Source organism: Myotis nattereri, assembly GCF_964212035.1.
Source record: "Myotis nattereri genome assembly, chromosome: 16".
In the NCBI taxonomy this organism is placed as follows: domain Eukaryota; kingdom Metazoa; phylum Chordata; class Mammalia; order Chiroptera; family Vespertilionidae; genus Myotis; species Myotis nattereri.
In genome coordinates this window covers 24,513,211-24,534,221 of record NC_138091.1, presented here as the reverse complement: position 1 = coordinate 24,534,221, position 21,011 = coordinate 24,513,211, and the positions used below count along the sequence as shown (strand labels likewise).

Genomic DNA, 21,011 nt, shown 5'->3' with positions numbered 1-21,011 from the left:
TGCTCTTTTTAAGAACTACAGAAACTGCCCTGGCCGTTTTTTTCTAAGTGGTTAGAGCGTCAGCCCTCAGACTGAAAGGGTCATGGGTTCGATTCCCAGTCAAGGGCAAGTATCTGGATGGGGGTGGGGGGATTGCAGCTTCAATCCCCTGCGGCCCAGGTCTGGGTGCATATGGAAGGCAACCAATTGATGCATTTCTCTCTCTCTTTCCTCTCCTCCACTCTCTCTAAAAAAAAAATTTTTAAAAAAGGGAAAAAATATCTTCAGGTGAAGATTAAAGAAAAAAAGACAGAAACAGTTCAATTTATTGTACATTTACTAGATGTGCAAGGCCCACACACACATATATATAAAGTAATACATATACATATATACACATTTTTATTTTATCATAATAATAGCCCTATGAAATATAAATTTCCCGTTTTTACGTATGAAGAAACTGATGTCCAGAGAGGTTATACTATCTGATCTAGGTCATATAACTGATTTATTCTCTTTAAAAAAAAAAAAAAAGAAAAGAACATGAGTTTTCTGGCTTCAGATCGAATATTCCTATCCACTATGCTATATCATGGCTTACTGGTGCCTATGTCAGCCAGCCAAGTTTCCACTCTGTGGCTGTTACATATCCTATAACCTGGCACTAGCCTATGTTATCAAACTTAACTCTCTACCTTTCCTCAGCATGTTTTCCCCACACCAGATTGTTCTGCTTGCTCACTGTCTATATATCATGTTCATCCATTTTGAACTTTCTTGCCATGACTTGTAATGTTATAACCATTCCATTTAAATCCTACCCATTCTCCAAGGCCCAGCTCAAATTCCACCTCCCTTGTGGAGCCCACTTTGATGCTGTCAGCAATGATTCCTTTTTTGAATCACTACTACACAATTTACTACTTAATTGTTGTTGTCTAATGTAATTTGTCTTCCTAAGTTAGACTGTATGTAAATCAGAGCTAGTTTATATTGGCCTTTATATCTTCTACCTCCCTAATTTAAAAAAATATTTTTTTTATTGATTTCAGAGAGGAAGGGAGAGGGAGAGAGAGCTAGAAACATCAATGATGAGAGAGAACCATTGATCAGGATGCCTCCTGCACACCCCCCACAGGGGATCGAGCCCACAACCCAGCCATGTGCCCTGATCAGAAATCAAACTGTGGACTCATGGTTCATAGGTCGATGCTCAACCCCTGAGCCACAATGGCCAGGCATTCTCACTCCCCAATTTTGCCAAGTAAGGAATACATAGTAAAGTCCTCAATAACTACTTACACCAGTAAACTTCATAGCAAAAGAATGGTCCAAATCACTTAAATGAACCAAGTTCTCATAACAGCGACCAAAGCTGAAATCATTAATAACATTCTTAATTCATTTTCAAAATAAAACAAATACCTATAATCAAGTTCTCAATTTGCCACTACTACTTATGCAGTATAACAGACAAAACTGATAGGAGGGACTGCAAGAGGGCTGGTAATGTTTCTTGATCTGGGAACCAGTTGCATAAGTATGTTCAATTTGTGAAAATCCATTGAGCTGTCTACTCATGTACACTTTTCTATATGTATGTTTTATCTCAATAAAAAGTTTTAAAATATCAGCCCTGGCCCGTGTGGCTCAGTTGATTGGAGTATCATTCCATGCACCATCATTCCATGCACCAAAGGGGTCAATGGTTCGATTCCCAGTCAGGGCAACTACCCAGGTTGCAGGTTCAATCCCTTGTCGGGACACATACAAGAGGCAACCAATCAATGTTTCTTTCTCACATCAATGTTTCTCTCTCTCCCTTTGTCACTCTCTAGAAATCAATGAAAACATATCCTCCAGTGAAGATTTTAATAATAATCATCACATATAGCCCTGACCGGTTTGGCTCAGTGGATAGAGCTTCGGCCTGTGGACTGAAGGGTCCCGGGTTCGATTCCAGTCAAGGGCATGTACCTGGTTGTGGACACAGCCCCAGTAGGGGGTGTGCAGGAGGCATCTGATTGATGTTTCTAACTCTCTATCCTTCTCCCTTCCTCTCTGTAAAAAAGTCAATAAAATATATTTTTAAAAAAAGAATAATCACATATAAATATATGTCTCTAGGGTCCAAGAAAATATCTGGACATATATACATACACCAATAAGTCAACAGTTGTTACCATTGAGAGAAAGATAGGAGGGATAGGGAGGAACAAAGGAGAGAATTTTTTTAATATTTGATTTGATCTTTAAAAAAATAAAAAAATGCATTCATTTTGTAATTTTAATAGATTAGTTGAGTAATACAATTATAGATTATCCTATCTAATAATAGAGAAACATGGTAATTAACCATAACTTCCCTACCCTTCCCATTGGCTAATCAGCGAGATATGCAAATTAACTGCCAACCAAGATGGCGGCCGGGAGCAGCAGCTGAAGCGAACAGGAGGCTTGCTTGCTCCAGTGATGGAGGAAGCCAAGGTTCCCCACCTGCCACTGCTGGCCTCTGAGCTGCAATCTAAGAAACAATGTTGCAATTATAGAAGCTAAACAATCCTCAGAAACCTGCTTTCAGCCAGCCAGCCTCAGAGCTGGAGATGAAACAGTGTTTCAATTATAGAATCCAAACAAACCCAGAAACCTGCTTTCAGTAGCCGAGGTCTCAGAGCTGGAGCCGAGCCTCAGAGCTAAAGCCGGCTCTCAGCTCCAGTGGCAGCCATGGAAGGTAAATAAATCCCAGAATTAAAAAAAAAAGAAAAAAAGGAGAGGTTGGGAGCTTCAGTCACCCACCAGCCTGAAAATGGCCCTCAGCCCCTCACCCAGACTGGCCAGGCACCCCAGTGGGGACCCCCACCCTGAAGGGGGTGTGACCAGATGCAAACAGCCATCATCCCCTCATCCAAGCCGGCCAGGCACCCAAGCGGGACCCCCACCCTGATCCGAGACACCCTTCAGGGCAAACCAGCCGGCCCCCACCCGTGCACCAGGCCTCTATCCTATTTAGTAATAAGGTAATATGCAAACTGACCCTAACAGCAGAATGACTGGTCACTATGACACACACTGACCACGAGGGGGCAGACGCTCAATGCAGGAGCTGCCCTCTGGTGGTCAGGGAGCTCTCACATGGGAGGAGCTCTGCTCAGCCACAAGCCAGTACAGCGGTGGTGGTGGGAGCCTCTCCAGGCTCCTCAGCAGTGCTAAGGATGTCCAACTGCAGTTTAGGCCTGCTCCCCGCTGGCAAATGGACATCCCCCGAGGGCTGCCGGGCTGCCAGAGGGACGTCTGATTGCCATCTTAGGCCCAATCCCCCGGGGAGCAGGCCTAAGCCAGCAGGTGGTCACCCCCTGAGAGGTTCCAGACTACGAGAGGACACAGGCCGGGCTGAGGGACCCTCCCTCCCCCGAGTGCACAAATTTTTGTGCACTGGGCCTCTAGTCTTATCTAATAAAAGAGAAACTAGCCAAGAAGGTAATTTATTTACCTTCCATGGCTTATTTCTTTATATATATATTTTTTTAAATATATTTTATTGACTTTTTACAGACAGGAAGGGAGAGAGATAGAGCGTTAGAAACATCGATGAGAGAGAAAAATCGATCAGCTGCTTCCTGCACATCTCCTACTGGGGATGTGTCCGCAACCCTGGTACATGCCCTTGACTGGAATCGAACCCGGGACCCTTCAGTCCGCAGGCCGACGCTCTATCCACTGAGTCAAACCAGTTTCGGCATTTTTAAAAAAAAAACAGGTGCCTTTGACACTTAATTTACTCCAATCAAAATAAATATAGTTTTCAGTATATCTGCATAACAAAGACAAAACAGTAATAATGATCTATAAAGAAGCTGAACACTATTAAAAAGACATTTCCCGCCCTAGCTGGTTTGGCTCACTGGATTGAGCATCGGCCTGCGGACTGAAGGGTCCCAGGTTCGATTCCGGTCAAGGGCATGTACCTTGGTTGCAGGCACATCCCCAGTGGGGGGTGTGCAGAAGGCAGCTGACCAATCTTTCTCTCTCATCGATGTTTCTAACTCTCTATCCCTCTCCCTTCCTCTCTGTAAAAAATCAATAAAATATATTTAAAAAAAAAAAAGACATTTCCCCCATAAAAACCTGAAAAAAACAATTGTTAAAGTTTTTTTTTTAAGGTAATGCTGCCCGGCTGGTGATGCTCAGTGGTTGGGCATCCCAGGAGGTGATGGTTCAATTCCTGATCAGGGCACATGCATGGGTTGTGTGCTCAATTCCTGGTAAGGGTCATATAGAAGGCAGCCGATTAATGATTCTCTATCATCATTGGTGTTTCTCTCTCTCCCAGACTCCCTTCCTCACTCTAAAATCAATTAAAAAAAACCCCAAACACTTCAGTTTAGAAAAGTAAAAATTAAAAAAGGCAATGCTTTAAATTATTTCAATACTAGTGCACGAATTCGTACACCAGTGGGGTCCAGCCAGCCCAGTGCCAATTGGGGCAGATCAGGGCTAGGGCTGTCGGGGAGAGGAAGAGACGACAGGAGGTTGGCCGGCCTGCCTGCTCCGATCTGGGCTTGATCAGGGCCAGGCCGGCTGGGGGAAGGGGCTGAGGGTGACTGGCTGGCGGGCCCTGCCCCTGATTGGGGTGGAGGGGATGATTAGAGGTGGGGCTGGGCGATCAGGGGCCAGCGGCCTGGGGGATGGGCCATGGGTGGTTGGCTGGCTGGCCCTGCCCCTTATCGGAGTGGGGGGGGGGCTGATAAGGGGCGGAGCTGATAGGGGGAAGGGCTGCAGGATGATCAGGGTGGTAGGGGCCTATTGGGGGTGAGGGGCTGGAGGAGGTTGGTCAGCTGGCCCCACCCCCTAGTGGGGTAGGCGGGGGCAATCAGGGGTGGGGCCAGCTGGGGGGAGGGTCTGCAGGCCAATCAGGGTGGAGTGGGCCAGGGGGAGGGGCCACAGGAGGTTAGCCAGCCTGCCCCACCCCCCATCTGGCTGGTTCACTGGCCACAGTGGGAGTCATAGCGACTGATCATTCCAGTAGCTATGGCATTCTGGTCGCTAGCTTTTTATATATATAGGCTAGGGGTCCAGTGCACAAAATTTGTGCACGGGGGGGGGGGGAGGTCCCTCAGCCTGGCCTGTGCCCTCTCGCAGTCTGGGAGCCCTTGGGGGATGTCCGACTGATGGCTTAGGCCTGCTTCCCATGGACACCCCTAAGCTGATAGTCGGACATCCTTAGCACTGCTGCGGAGGTGGGAGAGGCTTCTGCCACTGCCGCTGCACTTGCCAGCCATGAGCCCAGCTTCTGGCTGAGTAGTGTTCCCCCTGTGGGAGCGCACTGACCACCAGGGGGCAGCTCCTGCATTGAGCATCTGCCACCTGGTGGTCAGTGTTCATCATAGCGACTGGCCGTTCTGCTATTTGGTCGATTTGCATATTAGCCTTTTATTGTATAGGATAGCAAGGTATCCTTTAAGTTTTTTAAACTGGCTGCACTTTCTCTTTCAGACACTAGAGCAGTGGTTCTCAACCTTCCTAATGCCGTGACCCTTTAATATAGTTCCTCATGTTGTGGTGACCCCCAACCATAAAATTATTTTCGTTGCTACTTCATAACTGTAATTTTGCTACTGTTATGAATCGTAATGTAAATATCTGATATACAGGATGTATTTTCATTGTTACAAATTGAACATAATTAAAGCATAGTGATTAATCACAAAAACAATATGTAATTATATATCTGTTTTCCGATGGTCTTAGGCGACCCCTGTGAAAAGGTCGTTCGCCCCCCAAAGGGGTCGAAATCCACAGGTTGAGAACCTCTGCACTAGAGGGAAGTGTAAAATCCATTCACGGTATCTTTAAGAGTTCAAGTTATTCATTCATTCACTCACAACACCAAGTATTTATTTCATTCCTATATAGCAGGAACTCTACTAGACCCCAGAGACAGAAGATGAAAACGATGAAGAAGATGAAGAAGATGAGGAAGAAGAAGAAGATGGAGGAGGAGGAGGAGGAGGAGGAGGAGGAGGAGGAGGAGGAGGAGGAGGAGGAGGAGGAGGAGGAGGAGGAGGAGGAGGAGGAGGAGGAGGAGGAGGAGGAGGAGGAAGAGGAGGAAGAGGAGACACACCAGTTAAAAAAAAAAAAGGCAAACTATAACAAAAAATGCGCATGATGCCCTAGCCAGTTTGGCTCAGTGGATAGAGCCTCTGCCTGCGGAATGAAGGGTCCCAGGTTCAATTCCCGCCAAGGGCACGTGCCCAGGTTGTGGGCTCGATCCCCAGTAGGGGGCGTGCAGGAAGCAACCAATCAATGATTCTCATCATTGATGTTTCTATCCCTCTCCCTTCCTCTCTGAAATCAATAAAAATAAAAATAAAAAAAAGAATGCACATGAGAACCAAACCCCAACTTTTGCAAGACTGGGTTTGAAGCAGGACAAGAGAAGCATTTCTGGCAGAGGGAGAAAAAAATCACATGTGCATACATATAATAATTCACACTAGATAAACCAGCTTATCCAAACTGGCTTATTCTATTGACAAAATTCCCTGACTTAATCTAAATAAAAATAACCTATATCTAACTGTTGTCTATAGAAAATAAAGACATAGGTGTTAATGGGCGGGGAAGATTTTTTAAAATATTTTTCTTGATTTCAGAGAGGAGGGGAGAGGGAGAGAGAGAGAGATAGAAACATGATGAGATAGAGAATCATTGATTGGCTGCCTCCTGCATGGCCCTAATGGGGATCAAGCCTGCAACCCGGGCATGTGCCCTTGGTCGGAATCAAACCTGGGACCCTTCAGTCCGCAGGCCAATGCTCTATCCACTGAGCCAAACTGGCTAGGGCTTGGTGGGGAAGATGTGCTAAAATATATAGTTGGCTAGATTTCAAAATCAATTTTACATAATATTAAAAGTTTGAAGGTAACAGATACAATTGGAGTTAAGACTGCTTACATGATGATAAAAATTATCACTTGAAATCAGGATAAATTATGCTACAACCACCTAAAAAGAGTGTGTCAGCCCGGCCAGTGTGGCTCAGCGGTTGAGCATTGACCCAGGAACCAAGAGGTCACAGTTCGATTACAGTCAGGTCACATGCCTGGGGTTGCAGGCTCAATCCCCAGTAGGGGGCACACAGGAGGCAGCCAATGATGTTTCTCATCAATGTTTCTATCTCTCTACCACTCCCTTCCTCTCTCTCTAAAAACAAAAATCAATAAAAAAATATTTTAAAAAATAAAATAAAAAGAGTGTGTCAAGGGTAAATGAATAAATAGAAGTTTCCTAAATGTACTCTGCCTTATACAAATTAAGCTTCCAAGTTAGGAAAGAGAAGTACTCTGATAATTAGCTTTCACTCTTGCCTTTGAAAAGCCTGTATAAAGAGACATGTTGGTTGGCAGATAATTTCCACACCTAAATAATTCAGGCCTACATAGGAAAGACTAAGGGTTTAACTGATAAACCAGAATTAACCATAAGGGCAATGGAAAATCTGTGTGGTGTATTTTTCCCTAATCCTCAAATGATTATTTCATCATTTGCTATGGTTTGGGATGTTTGGATTGTGGGTTTCAGGGGTGGGGAGTTGGCGAGAAGGAACAAGTTGTTAATTTCTCACACTGATGGGGTATACATGGTAGAAAAATTAAAAGCCAACATCCTAAAAAAGTTTCAAACACATACAAAATGAGACAGCAAACTTGTGAATCAAGCATGATTTGGCATCTTTAAATACAGAGCCAATTCTCCTCTAGAGCCAAAGCCAATGGCTTCTCCTGTAGATAAAATGGCACAGTTCCTAAAAAAGCCCTGGACGCTGTTTCCCCACAATCCTATAATCTGTCAGAAGACAGAAAACAAAAAGAAGGCTTTGCCAGCCAGAAAAGCAAATTATAACCAATACAGAGCCAACACTTTACTTCAGACAGAAGGAGCTTTTCTATGCATCTTTGGAAGGAGGGAGACAAAAGAAGAAGCTTACCATTGCTCAAACAACCAAGGCAAACATTTTAAACAAATATCACATTGGATAAGCAGTTGATGCAATCACCTGCTTTCTCACTTCTTATTCACAGCCTTAAAGAATCTTTACAACATTTACGAAGAAGAGTTGATAGCCACAAAATACAAAGAGCTTTTACAAGTTGATTTAAAAAAGGATACAACCAAAAAAGGAAATTTCCAAAGGGCATTAATTAGTAGTCATAGAAGAAATACATAAGGTCAAATATTACATATATTCCATAGTTGGGAAGTAGTGGAAAGTACTCCATACAGTCCTAAAGGTATTTTTGACTTGATAGTACTACCAACTGCAAGCTTCCAGAGAAATCTTGGCTACTAATTAATGAATAAAACAAAAATAGATATGGGTACTTAAAAATCATCGTGTTGTACACTTTAAATATCTTACTATTTTGCCAGTTAAAATTCAATAAAGTTGGGGGGGGGGGGAAGTAAGGGTGCCTAGCATAAACAATACATTCCTAAAAATATTCAGGATATAAGTTTTGTGAAACACCTAATCTGGGAAGAAAACTGTTAAGTAGAATGGATACGAGAAAACTGCAAACCAAATCCAAAGGAACTAAAATCAAAATATGAGTTCAGCCAGCAAATATACTAAAATTGGAAGGATACAAAGATGATTAGCATGGCCCCTGCACAAGAAGGATGACATGAAATATATATATAAAATGAATCTTTATCTATGAACATAAAACAGCCGAAACTGGTGCACAATGAACATGGCAGATGATGGAAGCAAGTAACATAAAGTTTAAATATACAACCATAGAAATAATGCACCTCCAAAAAAGAAGCTTACTCAACTGTCTTTATTATGGAAGCAGGCCATTCAGGAACCCCTTTATAAGTCACCAAATCAAAATAAAAGCAAATAACGCCTGATGCTGCAAAGCAAGTATAGTCTTCCCATCAAAGAGGAAAAGAAACCTAAGCCTTTTTATTTGTCCTTGATACAAAAAGATAATGGATTGTGAAAGAACTTAAATTCCAGAAAGAAAATTCAATTCCAACCTATGTAAAGCTAAGAACTCACATTGTTCTAAAATCAGCAATACACAGGTCCCTGTTGAAAATACAATACAGCCCTAGCTGGTTTGGCTCAGTGGATAGAGCGTAGGCCTGCAGACTGAAGGGTCCCAGGTTCGATTCTGGTCAAGGGCACATGGCCAGGTTGTGAGCTTGATCCCTGGTGGGGGGCGTGCAGAAGGCAGACGATCAATGGTTCTCTCTCATCATTGATGTTTCTGTCTCTCTGTCTCCCTTCCACTCTGAAATCAATAAAAATATATTTAAAAGGAAAAGAAAAAAAAAATACAATACAGCCCAGTGGTTGAGTGTTGACTATGAACCAGGAAGTCACAGTTTGATTCCTGGTCAGGACACATGCCGAGGTTGTTAGCTCAATCTGTTTCTATCACTCTCTCCCTCTCCCTTCCTCTCTAAAACCAATAAAAATATTATTTTTAAAAAATAAAGAAAATATAATACATAGATCTCAACTGAGCAAGTTCAAGTTCTGAGCATGTCAGCAGACTACTGTTTAACCATTTCAGTTTTTTATCAATTTTATACATCAAAAGAACCACATCCCAATTTTCCTCTATTGTTAATGCCACTTTAGAAGCTGAGAAAAATTTAGTTCATGAGATTCAAATATCAAGCATTTTTTAAGTACACCACATCACCCATTCTATATTTAGACTCAGGTATGGAACAAGAAGTGCTAGCTTTGCTTGTAATGGCACCATGTCCCTCGTCAAAGGCTAATTGCAACCATCACCTAGGTGTCTATATGGTGTCGCCTAAAATAAAAGTCCTTTTCAATGCTTTTTTGTAAGTGGTCCTACTGATTGGCTGTGATGCTTTACATATAGATAATAAATCACCCCACCAGTCCTTTAAACATTCAGCATTATAACTGGCATAATGAACCAAAAGGCCAAGATGGTAAAAACTCTAGTGATTTGAATCCTTCAAAGTGATATTATAAAAAAATCTTTTGGAAGTATTCTCTTTAATTAAAAAATTGTTTTATTATGAATCCATAATTGTTACATTCTAGAAATTAGGATAGCAATATCTTTTCCCAAATCCTGAACTATATTTATAAAAATACATCACCTTTCTCAAAAGGAAGTTAAGGCCTCTAACAAACAGCATGTTGCTAATTTTCACAACATCCCAATAAAGAACTATTACTTAGCATTTATATCACACTTGCCAAAGTGTTTTACAATTATTTTCATTAACAGTCATGCCTCACAACTACTCACTGAGCTAAACTGGTCCTGTTATCCTCATCTGACAGCTGAGAAAACTGATGCATCTATGACAAGATCAAGGTCAAGCCAGTCTGCTTTTCCAAGACCAGGGACCTAACTTTTTTTTTTTTTTTTAATATTTCTTTTATTGATTTCAGAGAGGAATGGAGAGGGAACGAGAGATAGAAACATCAATGATGAGAGAGAGTCATTGATTGGCTGCCTCCTGCATACACCCTACTGGGGCAAGCCCGCAACCCAGGCACGTGCCCTTGACCAGAATCGAACCTAGGACCTTTCAGTCTGCAGGCTGATGCTCTATCCACTGCGCCACACTGGCTAGGGCTGAGACCTAACTCTTAAAAACAATCTCACTCAGCATTCTAAGTATATTGCTCACAGTCCTAGTTAGAGTAGGTTTTTAGAGAACAGGAATCCATCTAAAATGATACAAAAATATTAAAATATTTTAACACTTCAACAAAAATATGTTAACTAGCCCTGGCTGGTGTGGCTCAGGTAGTTGGAGCCCTGAAAGGTCGCCAGTTTAATTCCTGGTTGGGGTACATGCCCAGGTTACGTAAAATCAATAAAAACATTTTTATTGATTTCAGGAGAAAGGGAGAGGGAGAGAGGGAGAGAGATATAGAAACATCAATGATGAGAATCATCAACTGGCTGCCTCCTACACTCCCCCTACTGGGGATGGAGCCTGCAACCTGGGCATGTGCCCTTGACTAGAATTGATCCCGGAACCCTACAGTCCACAGGCTGACACTCTATGCAGAGCCCAACCAGCTAGGGCAGTGATGGCGAACCTTTTGAGCTCGGCGTATCAGCGTTTTGAAAAACCCTAACTTAACTCTGGTGCCGTGTCACATATAGAAATTTTTTGATATTTGCAACCATAGTAAAACAAAGATTTATCTTTTTGATATTTATTTTATATATTTAAATGCCATTTAACAAAGAAAAATCAACCAAAAAAATGAGTTCACGTGTCACCTCTGACATGCGTGTCATAGGTTCACCATCACTGAGCTAGGGCAATAAAAATATATATTTTTTAAAAACACAGTATAGCAAGAAAGGAAAGGCCAATGTGAATATGAATATAGTAAATTCTGTAGGTGTGGAAGAAAGAGGTAAAGACAATTTCCACTTCATAGCTTTTGAGAGAAAGGTGGGGGAAAATAAATTAAAGGACTAGAGATCAACTTAAATAATAATTTATCAAGAACAGACAGATATTTAAGTGAGACACAGGAACCTAATCAGACATCCAGACACCCAACAATTCTCTACTAAGAGGAATGATCTTACTTTACTAAATAAAAGTCCTTACTTAGAAATCTGAGACCTAGTGGAAAATCAGGGTACTTGTGGGGGGGGGGGGGGGGAGTAGAGACATGATCCAGAAACACTAGCAAATAGTTCAAATTGTCTCTCATGAGAAACCAATAGCAGAGGGAAGCAGATAGATGCCAAGCAGAGGGGGAAATGCTGTTAATCAATACTGCACCTGGTCCAGCTCCCTAAAAGTCACAGCTAATTTTCTCAATGTCTTCCCAAATCTGAAAATCCACACTCACCTGGAAGCTATAATACACAACCTCTAAGAATATTAAGGGTGTCTCCTGCCACAATATTCTGAATGTCCAAGTTTCAGTCCTTTAAGTAATCTCTGGAAGAACAGATAGCTTGGCTAGACTTTGGATGAGATCCACGTACCCTCCAATTAACTTGATAAATCTCACTAGTGAATACTTTTTCATGCACCAAAGTGGAGAACATACCTTTAGGTGACACGGTAGTGTCCTAGGATAGTAAGAGAGTAGGGAAGAAAAGCTAAGTAGCACAATAGTTGGCAATAAGCAAGCTTAACAACTAAAGTATAAAATAACTGGCAAAGTATTCTTTAAGTCTTACAAATCAGAGCACACAACTGTATTTCAAAGTAAAATAAAAAAATTCTAAAGGATCTAAAATTTGCACTCAGGCCGAAACCGGTTTGGCTCAGCGGATAGAGCGTCGGCCTGCGGACTGAAAGGTCCCAGGTTCGATTCCGGTCAAGGGCATGTACCTGGGTTGCGGGCACATCCCCAGTAGGAGATGTGCAGGAGGCAGCTGATCGATGTTTCTCTCTCATCGATGTTTCTAACTCTCTATCTCTCTCCCTTCCTCTCTGTAAAAAATCAATAAAATATATTTAAAAAGCCGAAACCGGTTTGGCTCAGTGGATAGAGCGTCAGCCTGCGGACTGAAAGGTCCCAGGTTCGATTCCGGTCAAGGGCATGTGGCTGGGTTGTGGGCACATCCCCAGTGGGAGATGTGCAGGAGGCAGCTGATCGATGTTTCTCTCTCATCGATGTTTCTGGCTATCTATCTCTCTCCCTTCCTCTCTGTAAAAAATCAATAAAATATATTTAAAAAATAAAATAAAATAAAATAAAATTTGCACTCAGAGACTTTTCACTATGTATCTTCTACATTCTTTAAAATATCAGCATGGCTCGTGAGTAGCCTTTTGAGTTTGGTTTCTTTCACTTACCATCATGCATATGAGATTCACTTATGTCGTTGCATATATGAATAGTTCCTTTGCACCCTTGAATAGTATTCCATTGTATGAATATATCACAGTTGGTTTATCCGTTCTAAGTTGAAGGACATTCAGTTTCCAGTTTTTGGTGAGTAAAAATAAAGCTACTGTAAACATTCACATACAGGTTTTTGTGTCATAGGCTGTCCTTTCATTTGGGTAAATACTTGGGTCATATGCTAAGTGTTTGTTTTACTTTATAAGAAATTACCACAATGTTTTCCGAAGTTCCAGTTGCTCCATACCCTCGCCAGTCCATAGTCTAGTCCAGCCGTGGGCAAACTACAGCCCACGGGCCGGATCTGGCCCGTTTAAAATGAATACAACTAAAAAAAAAAAAAGACCGTACCCTTTTATGTAATGATGTTTACTTTGAATTTATATTCGTTCACACAAACACTCCACCCATGCTTTTGTTCCGGCCTCCGGTCCAGTTTAAGAACCCATTGTGGCCCTCGAGTCAAAAAGTTTGCCCACCCCTGGTCTAGTCAGTTTTCTTTTTTTGTTGTTTTGTAGCCATTCCAATGGCATATCTTATTATGATTTTAATTTGCATTTCTCTAATTACTAATTAGAGAATTAGTAATTAAAAATTACTAATTTCTCTAATTACTAATGTTGAGCACATTTCCTGTTTGTGTGCTTATTTGCCATCCATATATATTTTCTGGTGAAGTCATTCAAATATTTCACCCATTTTTTTTTTATGATGCTATTTGCATCTCCATTCTAGATCTCCCAGATACTTCAAATCTAATATACCAAAATCAAACTGATTTTCCCTCAAATGTTATGGCTTCTTACTCCTGAATTCCCTACCTTGATTAATGACATCACCATCCACTTATTTGCCAAGCAAGCAATTTCAAATCCATCTTTGACAACTTCTTTTTCCTTACATACTACCCAATATAAAGTCAGTAAGATCCTTCTAGTCAGTTTCCTAAAAAGCTCTTTTACCTACAACTCCACCATTACCAATGTAATTGAGATCTTCAATATCTTCTCAAGTGATCATTACACCAGTCTCACAAGCTACTCTCCCTGCAGCCAAATTCAACTTTTTAAATCTAACTTCCACACTTAACAGTGTTACTTGTCTTTTTTTTTTTTTTTAATATATTTTATTGATTTTTTTACAGAGAGGAAGGGAGAGAGATAGAGAGTCAGAAACATCAATGAGAGAGAAACATCGACCAGCCGCCTCCTGCACATCCCCCACTGGGGATGTGCCCGCAACCCAGGTACATGCCCTTGACCGGAATCGAACCTGGGACCTTTCAGTCCGCAGGCGGACACTCTATCCACTGAGCCAAACCGGTTTCGGCGAGTGTTACTTGTCTTAACCAGTGATGTGAACGTGTTCTATTCATCCATCAAGACCCTACTGACTCTCTCCAGGAAGACTTCTCCAACCTTCTCCCCACACCACACAGAACCAATGTTCCCATAACACTTAGTTCAGACCTCTAGAACAGCACTTACTGTACTGATTCATAATCGCTTTAATTGGATAATCTCCAATTAAAATGTGAGCTCTTCAAAAACAAGGGTTTTCATATCCTATTGCATAGCACAAAGCCCAACACACAGTAGGCATTTAAATGCCTGCTGAATTTGATTGCTAAAAGGATTAACTACCAACACTTTTCAATGAAATCAGAGTCCAAAGAGATCTAAGCCTAGTTTTGGCTCACTGGTAATTCATGAATTTGAATTCATGCTTATCTTAATTCTAGTTCATATTTTCCCCCACCAGCTTCAGCGTTAGTTACCAGAAAATTAATAAGTAAGTCATTTATATCACTCCTTAAATGACCTATATTTTTTCATTAAACATTACAATCAAATGCTGTACCAAACTACAATTTTATAATTGAGTCATCAAATCTGGTAACTTATTACCCCTCTTGTATTTAAATGCATCTTTAATAAAGAAAATTTAGCATTTTTCGAGTTGTATTCCTTTTCGCTCTAAATTACAAACCTCTAAAAGGGGCATAATCAAAACCTTGACAGGCAGTTAAAAGACAGAAATATTAGACACTTCTCTGCTGAGAAAGCAATCACTTCTCACCAAGAGTACAGTGACTTCACACGTATTTCCCTCTCTAGTCAGCTATAGAGCTGCAGCCCTTCCACTGGCCACTTTGCTTCTCACACTCACTTCCCAATTTATTATATTAGATTTATCTTTTTAGAGTTGCTATAATATTTGAGTTTAAATCCAAGAATTAGGCTGATGTCTCGTCTGAAAATGTTCCAAGCTTCCTGTCCTCCTCTGCTGCATTATACAATGTTATTCTGCCAAAGTCTTAGCTCATTTCCTCCTCCTGCTTGTCCTGATATGGTGCTACACATCAATAATGCCCTCTCCCTTCCCTTTTTCAGACTTTACTGTCTGCTTGGAATGCCCTATCTTCCTGTTCACTGTGAGGGCCTATCATGCAGGTTCAATGCAGGAGGCCTTTTCAAACAATAGCTGCACCCAGCCTTTCATCAACACACAAGTTGTACCTCCCTCTAGTTGAAAACTTACTGTACTTCATCAATTCCAAGACACACTCCCCTCCCCTACATTTCTCTGAAAAAAGGGAACATCTTATAACTGATGACATGCCAAATCTCATTAGCAGCATTTCTTCTTTCTTAGTGGTATGTAAAATAATTGTGAGCCTTACAATCACTGGCACCACAAGTTTGATGCAGTAAGATATTACATTCCATTAGAATTACTTTGTATATTTCTTTTTCCCCACTAGACTGTGAACCCCCAAGGGGCAGAGGCTATGTCATAATCATCTTTGGTCAGCATAGATTTGGGCACAAAGAGAGAGTGTATCCAATAAACACTAGTAATAATTAGCATTTAAAAGTACAAGGTATATTCTAAACATTTTACATGCATTAACACACTTAACCTTTGCAACAACCCCTTGAAGTAAGTAATTATTATCTTTAAACTGTGGCTCAGTTGGCTGGGCATCATTCAGTGCACTGACAGGTTTCCAGTTCCATTCCCAGTCAGGACACATGCGGGAGAGGGGGAAGTTTCCGGACTCAATCCCCAGTAAGGGGTGTGCAGGAAGCAGCTGATAGATGTTTGGCTCTCACTTCTATGTTTCTCTCCATCTCCCTTATTCTCTCTCTAAAAATCAATTTTAAAAATCCTTTTAAAAAATTATCTTCATTTAAGATAAGGAAACTGAGGTAAAAACATATAGGTAAGCTTATTCAAAGCTACACAAAGTTGCAAAAGATTTGAACCCATGTTCACTGATTATGATTTATACTGTTATCATTTTTCCATTCATCAAATATTTAATAAGCAATTACTCTATACCAACTACTGTGCTAAACACTGGTAAGCAAACCCTCGGTTTCTCAGGAGGCTACTCTAAACCGTAAGTTCATTCTTTTTTTGTTAATCACCACCCAAGGATATGTTTATTGATTTGAGAGAGAGAGAGGAGGAGAGAGAAACACTGATGTGAGAGAGAAACATCGATCGGTTGCCTCCCGCATGCACCCCAACCAGGGATCAAACCCAAAACCTTTTGGTGTACCGGATGACGCTCCAATCAACCAAGCCACTAGGCCAGGGCCCATCAGTTCATTCTTGAATCCTTTACCCTCCAAACATCAGATCCAACCTACAAAGTAACTAAATTAAATCCACTCTCTTTACTTTTCCTTTTTAACATCTTCCCATCCTCCTTTAAAGCTATTAGCACTCTATCAAGAACCAAAACAAATGATAAAGCAAACACAGAAACCTTTGTGCTATATTAATTAGCAGCTGTGAAAATATCACAAAAGAGACTTCAGTTAAGGAATGGGTGGCAAAATCAGAAGGCTTTTAAGAAAGAGATTCTGCCGTAACTGGTTTGGCTCAGTGGATAGAGCGTCGGCCTGTGGCCTGAAGGGTCCCAGGTTCGATTCCGGTCAAGGGCATGTACCTTGGTTGCAGGCACATCCCCAGTAGGAGGTGTGAAGGAGGCGGCTGATCAATGTTTCTCTCTCATTGATGTTTCTGACTCTCTGTCCCTCTCCCTTCTCCTCTGTAAAAAATATATATTCTCAGTGGAAAAAAGAGGGAGGAAAACACCATCATTTTGTTTTTATATAGGTTAGTTTAAAAAGTTTTCCCTGAGCCCTGGGCAGGTAGCTCAGATGGTTAGTGTCATACGATACACCAAGGCTGCGCATTCAATCCTGAGAGCACAAACAAGAATCAAACAATGAATGCATAAATAAAAGGCGCAGCCAGCCGAAACCAGTTTGGCTCAGTGGATAGAGCGTCGGCCTGCGGACTGAAAGGTCCCAGGTTCAATTCCGGTCAAGGGCATGTACCTGGGTTGTGGGCACATCCCCAGTGGGAGATGTGCAAGAGGCGGCTGATCGATGTTTCTCTCTCATCGATGTTTCTAGCTCTCTATCTCTCTCCCTTCCTCTCTGTAAAAAATCAATAAAATATTTTTTTTAAAAAAAGGCCCAGCCAGTGTGGCTCATTTGACCTATGAGCCAGGAGGTTACAATTATAGTTAAGATTCAATTCCCAGTCAGGGCACATTCCCAGAAGAGGGCGTGCAGGAGGCAACAGATGAATGATTCTCTCTCATCATTGATGTTTCTATCTCCCTCTCCTTTCCTCTCTGAAATCAATAAAAATATATTTTAAGGGGGTAAGAGATCAACCAAAGGACTTGTATGCATACATGCATATAAGCATAACCAATGAACACGGACACTATGGGGGTGAGGGCATGTGCTGGGCGGTGGGGGTGGCCAGGGGGGAGGTCAATGGGGGGAAAAGGAGACATAAGAAAAAAGAAATATATTTTTAAAAATAATAATAATAAATAAGTTTTCCCTGAGGCAGGCGATGCTTCTTTAAGAAAAATGATTTATTTTATCAGACTAAAAATGAACTAGTAAACCTTATTCCTTTTATTTTAGCCCTTGCTATGTCAGGGGTGCATGGGAAGCCCTTACATCCCCACTTTAGACAGACTGCTCACACAACAGACAATCCCAGCACTGACTGTCACCTTTCTCTGCCCCAGGGGAAGACTCCTCATTTAGTAAAGTCACCTATTACATAAAAGTAACCACAAATAGGAAAGAGAATAGAAGGAGGAGGAAAGGACAGGAAATTCTCATCACAGCTGAACAAACCTCTACCATTTTAACGTAACACAAATGGCATTTATGAACTTATTTGAACGGATGGAAATTTCCAATAGAGGGAAAATGCATTACCAAAATTAAAAATAGATGTCCAATTATTAAAAATAAGATGGCTAGGCCAGCTCTAACATTTTGCACCTCTACTTCATCTTCCATGTGGTAGTCAAAGACAGAATAAATTTGTATTCTGTAAATGACCTATGACAACAGTAACAAATGCTTGCTTTTTTTATAGGTTTTATTTTTTTAAATATATTTTTATTGATTTCAGAGAGGAAGGGAGAGGGAGAGAGAGACAGAAACATCAATGATGAGAGAGAATCACTGATCAGCTGCCTCCTGCACGACCGACACTAGGGATCGAGTTCACAACCCAGGCATGTGCCTTGACCAGAACTGAACTACGACCTCCTGCTTCATAAGTCAATGCTCAATTACTGAGCCATGCCGGCCAGGCTATGCTTGCTTTCTTAAATTATCCTTTAAAAAGATAATCAGCCTTAACCGGTTTGGCTCAGTGGATAGATCATCGGCCTGTGGACTGAAAGGTCCCAGGTTCCATTCCGGTCAAGGGCATGTACCTTGGTTGTGGGCACGTCCCCAGTTTGGAGTGTGCAGGAGGCAGCTGGTCGATGTTTCTCCCTCATCGATGTTTCTAATTCTCTATCCCTCTCCCTTCCTCTCTGTAAAAAATCAATAAAATATATTTTTTAAAAAAGATAATCAGTGTTATGGACAGAAAATTTACTGGGAGAGCAAAGAGTTAAAAATGACACAGGGGACTTGTATGCATGCATATAAGCCAAACCAATGGATATGGACAACAGGGGGATGAGAGCATGGGGGGAGGGGGGGGGGAAGGGGTTAATGGGGGGGGGGATGAGGACACATTTGTAATTCCTTAACTAATAAAGAATTTAAAGATAAAAATAATAACAAAACAACAACAAAAAATGACATAGGACTGTGCAGTTCCAGGAAAGAGAAGCAAAACACATTTTACCAGATAGAGAAGTTATAGACAACTAGAGTTCATTTTCCTCATTCCTATAAAATAACTCATTTTTCTTATCTGTGAATCTTCAAGGATCTAGGACAGCCGCCACTCCCTACCTTGGCTCAGAGGAGACACATCACTCACTAATTTCCAAAAGGCCTCACCATTTCAGGCTCTCAATCTTCAGAGCCACCAAAGCTGGTCTCTTTCCGTCCTTTTGAAAAGAGTTTCACCTCTCTCTCAAAAGATGTGGCTAGAAAGCCATCTTCTTCCTCAGCAAGCACACAGCTTAACTCTGTCCTCTGATCTCCTACCCCAAACGGTAAGAACAACACGGCTCCGGGGGTGCGCTCCTTCAGCCCGTCGGAACGAACCCGTCAGCCACCGCCTGGGCTCATGCACAGCTGCTTCTATCTTTCTCTGAGACACTCCACCGGGGAGGTTCCACAGGCAGAGCAACAGAAAGCGGAGTTGAAAAGCCGCTATATGCTTATCTGACTTCCAAAACAGAGACAGGGACCTGGGGGCCAAGCAGACTCCTTTGCAAAGGAAAGTTTTTAATAATTTAAAAATAACAAACTGTCCTCGCACATCCCTCACTGTGCAGCCTTTCCAGATCGTCTCAAACTAGTTTTCTCTGCACCAAGTACAACACAATGGTACCAACGGTGCTATGAGGGAACAAACCTGAATGAACGACGTTCAGGAAGCACTTGACGTCCTGGCCCTCCATCCTCTCTTTCCTTCCTCTTGGGTCAGGAGCTCGTCAGAATGCCCGAGTATGGTCTTTCTCCTACCTAAGTCTGCTGACTAATCGGTCACATCACAGAACAAACGGGTATTTGTGCACATGATCTGCTGTGCCTAAGTGGAAAGCACCTATGTGCCTTACTGGGGTTTTACAAACAATACACTTCAACCTTGACAAAGAAATTAGTCATTCCATTAATAACAAAGTCTAAAACCCAACAAGACTGTTCGTGATACAGTAGCATCAGCTCAGTTCTTACAATTTACATAAACCATGTCAGTCGCGTACGTGATGCTCGCAACAGCCCATTGTATCACTCCGTCTCCCAGAGGTTCAGGAATGTTAAGTGGGACCTGCCCAAGATTTCCCATCGCCTTTAATCAGTGGTGGACGTGGGTTGGAACCTGTCGAACCCAGCTCTTTCCTCTCTAGATCCCTGCCGGCTTTCAACAGAGGGCTCCGGTCTCCATCCCCTGCCGGAGCAGCCGACCGTTCCGGGCGCCCGGCCCTTCCCTGCCGGGATCCGGGTTGGCTTCTTCGGCTCCGGCAGGGCTTCCATCCTCCGCCACCCTCCCCCCGCGACCATTCTCTGAGAGAAGCGGAAAGGGAGAGGCGACCGAGAGAGCTCCTGGGGGAAGGGACGATGACAAACAGGGCAGCGCGGGGCACTGGCCCTGTCGTGAGCTTCTCCGCTCTGCAACGCGCACCCCATTTCCTCCACAAAGCTGCCCAGTCCTGGAGGTAGCGACCTGGCCACCCGGGCCCCAAATTCGCCCGTCATTACCTCCAACTGTCCCTCCCCCACGCCCCTTCCCTCCCGACAGGCAGAGCCCACCCTCACCCCCCAAGCCAGCGTATCCTTCCACCGAGCCACCCCTTCCCTCCTTCCATCACCACTCACTGTCGGTGACTGGGCCCGGCCCTCATGGCTGCTCCGCTGCCGCCCGCCGCCGCCACCGCTGCTCCACGCCCCGGCCCCTCAGTCGCCGCCGCCGCCGCCGTCGGGACTCGCCGGCAGCCGCTCCTGCGCCTGCGCAGCCTGGAGTGCCGGGGGCCTTCGCGGGCCGCCCGCGCCTGCGCAGTGCGCTTCGGGGGCGCCTGACTCAGTGCCTGATGCCCTGAACCCCTGGGTCTCAGGTAAACATGGCCGCGGGCCTCGAGGACTCGTTAAGCTTAGCGGCTGCGGCGGCTGCC

The 21,011-nt window shown here is 42.8% G+C and overlaps 1 protein-coding gene across 1 annotated transcript in view; it reads right to left on the bottom strand.

Annotated features, from left to right (window-relative positions):
* The window catches only part of FAM222B (family with sequence similarity 222 member B), a 53,101-nt gene extending 32,303 nt beyond the window's left edge, over positions 1-20,798 (bottom strand). The window contains exon 1 of the mRNA XM_081109567.1: positions 20,719-20,798. The gene's annotated coding sequence lies outside the window, so the exon portion shown is untranslated. The remainder of the gene's footprint in view (positions 1-20,718) is intronic.
* Between the last annotated feature and the right edge of the window lie 213 nt (positions 20,799-21,011).